Genomic DNA, 8592 nt, shown 5'->3' with positions numbered 1-8592 from the left:
CTTCATGTCAGGCCAGGAGGAGTGGGTTTGGGGCTGCAGACAGTGAGAGAATGGCAGAAAGGGGCCTGAAGCAGTTGTTATCTGCACTTCTCTCCCTCCACTCTGTTCACTGGTGTGTGGGTATAATGGAGCCTTCTCAAAGATCCCAGCCTTTCTCGAATTTAGCTCGGCAAAACTGAAATGTAAGGTTTTGAGAATTTATTCTGTAAATTAAAAAAAAAAAAAAGAAGAAGAAGCCCTGATTTCCTAAGTTTTTGATATGCTAGAGAAAAATCTATCTGCTGCTTGCATCAATATGTTCTTCAGCCTGGGAGCATCCTTCAGACTGTGGATCGTGATGTAAGCCTTTAAGTCCCAACTATCCCTCTCGTTAGATGTTGTGCCCTAGCTCAGTTACAAACTATGGATTTACTGGGTGGAACCATGTAGCTGGTGTTGTTGATTTTTAAAATCTGTTAATTTTCCCTTCAATCTAGAAATACTGTTAATGATTTAGTGATGAAACTGTGAGATGGGAAGTAGAAAACACATTTATTCAAAGGTTATAGATTGAAGTGAGCAGAACTTGGAGTGTTTTTTTGAAGAAATTATTAATGAGAGAAGCATATGGCCAAAAAAAAAGGTGTTATAAACAAACTTGTGCTCAGCAGTGAAGCTCTTCATTTTTCTTCACTAAGTTATAAATAATTAAAAAAATACATCCGTTTTCTCTGTGCAGCATAAAAATATAGTATTGCTTCAAATGTGTTAAAATCACACTACTAAACCTCCTTAATTTTAGTTTCCTTCTCAATATGAGCAAAACCTCTGCTAGCTGAGGTTTTTTGGTGTGTGGAACATAGGAAATCATTGCCAGTTCCTTGGAGTCTTTGTCCAGTCTGGAACCAGTTGTTTGCTCACTTAACTAAGTGAGCAGGAGAACTGTTTTTTGTGTGATGATACAAGCAGAACCCACTGTGAAGCTCACAGCTTCACACATATTTCTGCTCATGCAGCTGTCTGTGGGCAGGTATCAAAGGCTATAAYGCAGACTTGAATACAAACGTTATTGTTAGAGCACAGTGGTTAAATGTTGTTCACAAGTTTCTGTGGTTTAAAATACAGAACTAGGGACACAAAAGCATGATGTTTCCTCTAAGTCATCCTCCTCTTCCTCCTCCTCCTCCTCTTCCTCCTCGTCCTGTTTTCTGACTCAGTTTTGTAATCTTGCTTTCTCTCAGGGTTATGATCTGAGTGGAATGTCTGATCTATACCTACTGTGGCAACATACAGAGCTGACCTGCAGGGATCTGCTGCAGGCACACTGTAATTTTTTTGTGGCTTTGGGCTCCCCAAACCCACCGTTTCCCCTTCCTCGACATCTGCTGGAGACTTAAGTAATGCTGCTAAATATCTTCTGCAAAATTTTTCACTGCAGTTGCATTGCAGACTTTGTGGCAGCCAAATCTACTAGCTCTTCTGTCACATTAACTACAGGCAGTCAGGCCTCCAACACTTCACTGGCACGAGTCAGAATTAAGATTTAGCTGACCTTTCTATCATAAACACTTATTTCATTTAAAAAATCATATAATCACAGAGCTACTGCTTTAGCCTCAAATGTTTCAAGTGAATGTTGTGTGCGTGTGAACTCCAACGAGTTCTGTTCAGACAATGGAATTAGCAGTTAATTGAAAAAGAGAGGGCGAATCAGGGTGCATAACTGCAGGGAAGAGCTGCTGACATCAGTCGAATGTCAACATCTGTCTTGATGAGTTTCTCCCATCAAATCTTCCCTGGCCTGTGTCTCAGTTGCTTATGTTCAACAGGTATAATTATCATTACCCGGTTTGTAAAGTGCTTTATTTACAAATAGGAAGTGCTATAAAAAGTGTTTTTGCAGTGTAAAGGCATTTATAGCTAAAAGGGTTGCAACATGGTAAAGCAACCCCCCCCCTTTTCTTAAAAAAAAAAAAAAAAAAGCTCATAAATCTAATAAGCACTAACATAGTAAAGGGTGTGGCTCCCTATTTACCAGAAAGTAGAACTCATGGTCCCAAATCCCAGTCTCATCAGCCTGTCTTCTAGACATTCTTCCTGAATTAGTATCTTCCCCCTCCCTTTTTTTTAAAGTAGAGATGGTAAAACCCCAAACTTTCTTTTGCAGATAAAAGGTTCACAAAAGGGACGTATGAGAATTCTTAAAAAATGGACCATCTTCCGCTGCCAAGATAACAAAGAGTTTTATACAGCACAATACTACCCAGTCTCTTAATCTCCTGAGATACAGTCTCTCCACTTGCTGGTGTAGTCAGATCATCATTTATCATGGAACWGAAAGCAGTGAGACTGCCACAGACATTCCTGGGAGCCCTTGTGCCAGTCCTAGCTCTGCTCGAGGGAGGCCCGTACATCAGAATTTTGGGATGGRTCGTTCAGAATTTCCTTCAGGCCCCCTCAACAGCTGTGACTGGCAAGGCATCTGTGGGAAATCCCTTGAAGCTCAGTTCAGCCCCAAAACAAAGGCCAAAAACCACTGTGCCTTTCTTTTGAGGTGACAGAGAGCAGTTTTCAGATGAGGGTTATCCACTAGATTTAAGTATACCCAAGCTCCCAAGAAAGTTACTGCTGTGCAAAACAGGAATAGAAAGAGCTTTAAGGATTCATTTTCAAATGTTCCAACCCAAGAAAGCCATTGCAGAATAGGATACTACCCTTACTTCCTAAAGGCTAAGTTAACAGTGTCTCTTAGTTATAATAGTGTGTAGCTCCTGCAGATCTCCAAGGGTTGYGTAAGTAAAATATCACAGCAGTTCTGTGGGTCATTATAATTCCCCCCTCTCCAATGCACTAACAAGAAAACATGTTGAGAGGTAAAAGCCTTTTGTATGGGGTTATACAGGAATTCAGTGCTGAGAGAAGTCCTGACACATACCTGCTTACTCCAATAGCCAGACCAAAGTCAAAAACAGGTCCTCAGAGCCTTGCATTTCCATTCTTCGGTTTAACCATCTGAACACAGCACATCTTTATTGGTGAAAAACACAGATGTGTGCAGTTTGCCAGCATAATTGCCGAGCTAAGTAGAAGGGGTCTCATGTCTAAACTTTTCTCATGCTTTCATATATTTTAAAAGCACAGTCTTCCCTAAAGATGAGATCTGAATATGAGTAAACCTTGATGATCACTGACCTCCTGCTGCTCAGCTGCGCAGCTTCTGTAGTAACATGTGCTTTACCTGCACATGGATACCTGTGTCTGTCTATGCTGAGCCCTGTGAGAAAGTGTTCCATTCCTGACTGAACCCTCTGCCATCAAACACAGGGCAATAAATACAGCACTGGTTAGGTTCTCGCAGGTTATGGATTTACCATTGATACTGGTGATAAGGGTTGCTACAGCAGGCTGGATGGCATCCCCAGTCAAAGCAGGATATGTATTCCGGAAGGAAGAGATAGCTTGCAATAAGTCTGCCAGTTTGGCTTCAACAGGGCCTGAAATAACTTCTCCTAAAATTAAGAAGGGAAAAAATATGGGTTTTTGCATGCGTAAACTCTCATCCTCACCTCTCCCAGGGTGAAGTCACTTCAGTACAGCAGCACAGGTGCCCCACTGTTCCTACGTACAAAAGTTCCAGGCAAAACAGAAAATAACAGAGGCTGAAGACTGAAACAAGCAAAAAACCCACCTGCAGTGGTGGGATGGATCTGGACAGTGCCTGGCCTTTAGTCAATAGAGCCAGGAACCCCACTGCGGTTCCCTGCAGCCCTTTGCCCAGGTTCTGCTTCRCCGGCCCAAGTAATGAACGTCCCTGTTCCCCGCTGCGGGAGTGCTGCATATCTTTTGTCACTTTACAGCTGCAGGCCAACCTCTAAGAGAAAAATGCGGTCCCAAGATGAGCGTTCAGCAGGACATTCAGGGAAGGAGAGGAAGCCAGCTGAGCTGAGCAGGCCCAAGCAAGTCTAATTTACATGTAGAGCTGGCATTGTTTGGGGGCTCTCTGTTAACAGCAAACAAGTTGTGAAGCTAAGAGCATCACTGGAGTTATGAGTTTGCTGTGAAGAGTGTTGCTAACCCAACTTGTTCAGCATGCCTGGGGTAAGACAGTCACCGTGAGCTACAGCTTGCGGCTGTGGGTGGAGAAACTAGGATCACAGGGAACTCTGGATAGCTTGGAAAAGAGGGTGGCACTCATTCAGGAAGTTTCTTGCTCCAACAAGTAGTTGAGGGGATTGTTTGTTAATGCATCTTTTATAAAAAAGCTGCCATACTGTACAAGGTTTCTCGAGCAGCACTGAATCTGTTACGTGATAACTGTTTTCTTCATTCTCAATTTAAGTCTATAGTTTGGTTTCAAAGACATTTACTTGGCTGCATTTTGTGGAGCCTGGAGAGCATCCTGGAAGTACAGAGACTATTTGGGGAAACGGGAGAGGAGAAYGGGCCGATGTGTAGAACAAGAAGGTACGGTACTTTAGTTGTAGCAGGTTCTATGTTGTGACACATACTTGGACTGCCACCACGACCTAGATCACTTTCAGCTTTCACCTCCATTTGCCTCGTGTTTGGATTCTTCCCCACTGATGAATCTCAGTTCTCTCAGTAGTCATCACAGATACCCTTTCTTTGAGCTAGTTTAAGTCACTCAGTGTTTGCAGGTGCTGTCAATAGCATTTACGGGTTTTTGTGTTGCGTTTGAAGGAAACCTCTGCACTTAGATGCCTAAGTGCTATGAAATTTTATCTATTGGTACAATTCGTTACAGGAAAAGACATTTGCACAATTAACTATCTACACAGAGAGAAGCCATCCTAAATTGTCTGAGGACCATCTAGATTCACTGTTTTAAATATATAATGCAGCAAGAATGATACCCAGGCTTGCTTTTGCCCGCAGTTGGGAAACACTGGCCATAATCTGCTTGTTTTGCAAGCAAATAAATACATTTTTTAAAATTTACCTTTTTTGAAGAGCTCACGGAAGTTCTGAAATTTCCTGTTGATGTTCCTCAGGTGCTCAGTGATGTGGAGTACCTCACTAGCAGAATGGTCCATGTGGCTGGCACAGTCACCGTAGACAGGGCTCTGAACTGAAGCCCGCACAGCACTCAGGGATCTGGAGTCAGATTCATGGTCAGATGTAAGGAGTCTATTGCCTGGTAATCTGCTTGCAATCTGAGCATACCTGGCATTATCCCGAGATTCTGTTTGATTCATGGCAAGACTGAGATGTAGCACCAACTACCGGGCAGTACTATTCTTTCCAGAACCCAGCAGATGAATTTTTTTCTCAGGCTTGGATTTTGGGTGCCCAGTTCCAAAGTCCTGCGGGCCTTGTGCACAGCTTTCACTCATTGAAATAAAGAAAAGAAGCATTCTGCAAAAAGTCTGGAGATGCAATACAAAATACTTGGAAAAAAATGGAAGGTATGAAATGAATTCTCACATTTTGTTTGCAGTATTTCTTCATTTTCTAAATCAGTAGAGCTGTAACCAGTGCCTTCCGAGAAACTCACAAAGCAAGTTTTAATCATCAAATTTCCTTGCACTCATTTCAGCAAATGGAAACCCAAGGTTAGGGAACTTTTTCTTAGCAAGATTTGGACATCAAAGTAAGCCCTGAATATCCATATGCAATAGCATTGCATTTCTGTATCAGTCTCTCTTATTTAGCATAATATTGCCTACAAGTAAAAACATTGGTTTAGGCGAGTTGTAGAGAATATTTTCCTTCTCTTTCATTGTCCTTTCTTAGCTAAGACACAGATAAGGAAAAAACATGACCTATTGTGAGAAATCTGTTGGCTGCTTAGCCCAGGTACCGCGGCACCTCGGTGTTTGCTGATGCAACCGGAAAATCAAGTTGTCGTCCCTACTACCTGCGTCCTCGTGCAGCACTCACTCCCAGCGACTGCAGCTGGGCTCTGAGGTCTTCCACGCTGCCACTGTGTCAGTCCCTTTGGAGGACGCGCCGGTGGGAAGGAGTGCTACGTGCAGGCTGTGTGGGACGAGTCTGAAACCTCAGACAGGTGTCAGGCTATGCGGATCTTCCACATTCCTCTTGGGAGTTATGAAATTACTCACTTCCCAGACCATCTCTGCCATCTATAGGATCAGACTGATCCTCCCACCTGACGTTCCTTAACTCTTTACTTCCTGAAACTTGTGAAGCGTATTCATGATTCGGCACATAGTAGTAGTTTACTTGTACAGTATAGCAAGGCCTTTTCTAGGAAGTATTATTTGTGAAATAGGACAAAAGTAAAGTAAGAATTACACAGAACAACTGTAAGGTAGCACATCTGAAAAAATAAATATATCAGAAATTAAGTATTTGCACTAAAGGGTACTTAGATACTACTCTAAGCACTCAAATGACCTTTGTTCTATGTCATACTTATAAATAATAAGCCCCACACATGAAACGAGAGCTAAATATCTTAACAGCACTTTGCATTACTGCTGTGCAGTGTATCAGTCAGGAGGATTTTTCATGTGTGAGGGAACTTAAGGTGGAAAAATAATGTGACTTTTCTAAGACCACAAATGGAGCCACTATTAGAGCTCAGGCAACGTCTAGTCTAGTTCCATGTTCTGGCCGAAAAAAAAAAAAATCATCTCTAAAGATAGAATAAAATATACTTTTTTGTGTATTTTATCAATAATATTGAGTTTTTCTACTAGGCCCACTGGAGAATTTAAAGGATGTGCTGAGCAAAGGGTTTTGTAACCTAGTTGTCTCCTGACATTGGACATTTGAAATGAGGTTTCAAGTATCTGGATCTTAGCAATTAACTCCAGCTACAGATTGCCCTAGAAAACCCCCATCAAGGAAACAAAAGACGAGTAAACTTTGCCAACTGCAGAGCTTGCAGAGTAATCCTGAACTGACACAAAGGTGTAGGGGTTGGTTTAGCTGTTTGGCATCACTGGTCATTCCTGCATATTGGCAGCTTGTATGCTTTTCCTTGGACTGTATGGCTGAACATGACTTAGCATAAGGGACAGCCCAGAGCTACTTGGGAACGCAAACTATTAAACCTGTTCCCAGCCGTTCTTTCTCTGCAGGATTTTTCTATTGCCTGCAGTCTGCGTTAAGTGCAATACCATGTTTACTCTCTAGGTAGAACATCTACAGCTCATGTTGCCTCTTGTTCTCCGATCTGTAACGTGACTCCTGCCTATGATGTGCCTTGCAGGTTTTGTTTCTGTTGCTTTCCACATTTTGTGAAGCTTTATTAGTAATGAGAAAGGTATGGCTATACCTCACACTTTTGTCCAAAGTACATTCATAAGCATTATGGCTTGTATTGGGGGGGGGGGGAGGCAAAAAGAGGAAATAAAGAGCTTGTTTCTCTTTATTATGTTAGCACAGCAGCACTTTCCATTGTTAGCAGTTTCACTTTTCACAATTGCTCAGCGCCTGTTGCTCGGCCTGTTGCTCTTTCACACGATAACCAACAGAAGAGTAACTTTCTGTTTTGAGCACAGCAAAATATGGTGGGTAAAAATGGACAGGACAATTTCATATTAATATAATTAACAAAAAGTCAAGTGGTCCTTTTACTAATGTCAAAGGTCCATGAGGGTGAGAAGCAGCACCTGACTGCCTATTAATAGTTATAATACTAAAATGGACAGCTCTTACAGATAAAAGCATTGCCCTTTGCCTCCCTCCCATACTGTCATTTCCTCAGGCTCCTGATTTGTGATTTAGAACTTCCTTTTTTTAAATACTGTTGTAACAGTCTATTGTATTAACTGTTGAGCATTGCCCTAAGTAAATGGAATAACGTTTTATAAATGACAATTAGAGTATATCTGACAGTATAGTTTTACTCATCCAGCAGATAGGCCATCTGAAAGAAAGGTTTTATTTGTATCTCTTTGCTCAGTGTCAGTGTGCCATACAAAATACAGGGAGCATCTTGAAGGAAGCGGCCTTCTTGCTGCTCGTATGGCTCTTCCAGGATCCCTTAGTCCATTTTTCTTTCTCTTTTATTTTTTCAGATTCTCTGTCACAGACTGATAACAAGTCAGCTGGTTATACTTTCTTCATCTGAAACATGAGAGATCATTCTGTTTATTTTATTTTTTTCCATGGGAATCTTTGTCTGTCAGACATATACCATACCTGCAGGTACCAGTCTTTTACAAACCAAGCCAGATAGCCAGGGCTCTTAACAGTTCCTCCCAATCATTTGTTTTATATTAATTCTCCTTCTTCCCTCTTCTACCTGTCAAACTTGCTGGGTAAAGAGGGGGAGGATTAAGTGAGAAAACAAGTTGAACAAGCTGGCCTTGCACTGCTTCTCTATCTGTCTTCAACACAGACCTCTGTTCTCAGATCCTTCATGTTGTTACGGAAAATATTCCTAGGTTCCCGCTGAGGCAGAATTTTGAAGTCAGATTGGGGAGAAATATAATTTAGTGATACACGTGTGGTAATTACAGCTCGAGCTGGGTGCCTCCGAAGAGGGACCCCGAACAAAGAAATCCCTGGGCAATTATACCCTTACAATCTAAATTCCCCACCCCTTAAGCGATAGTTTGGACCAAYAGTAATAGTTAGGTCTGGGTTCTTCCCCTTCTTCATTGGGCCCCTTCATTGTCT

The sequence above is a fragment of the Apteryx rowi genome, unplaced genomic scaffold, assembly GCF_003343035.1.
Source record: "Apteryx rowi isolate R43461 unplaced genomic scaffold, aptRow1 scaffold_782, whole genome shotgun sequence".
Classification (NCBI taxonomy): Eukaryota; Metazoa; Chordata; class Aves; order Apterygiformes; family Apterygidae; genus Apteryx; species Apteryx rowi.
This window is presented reverse-complemented; position numbering follows the sequence as displayed.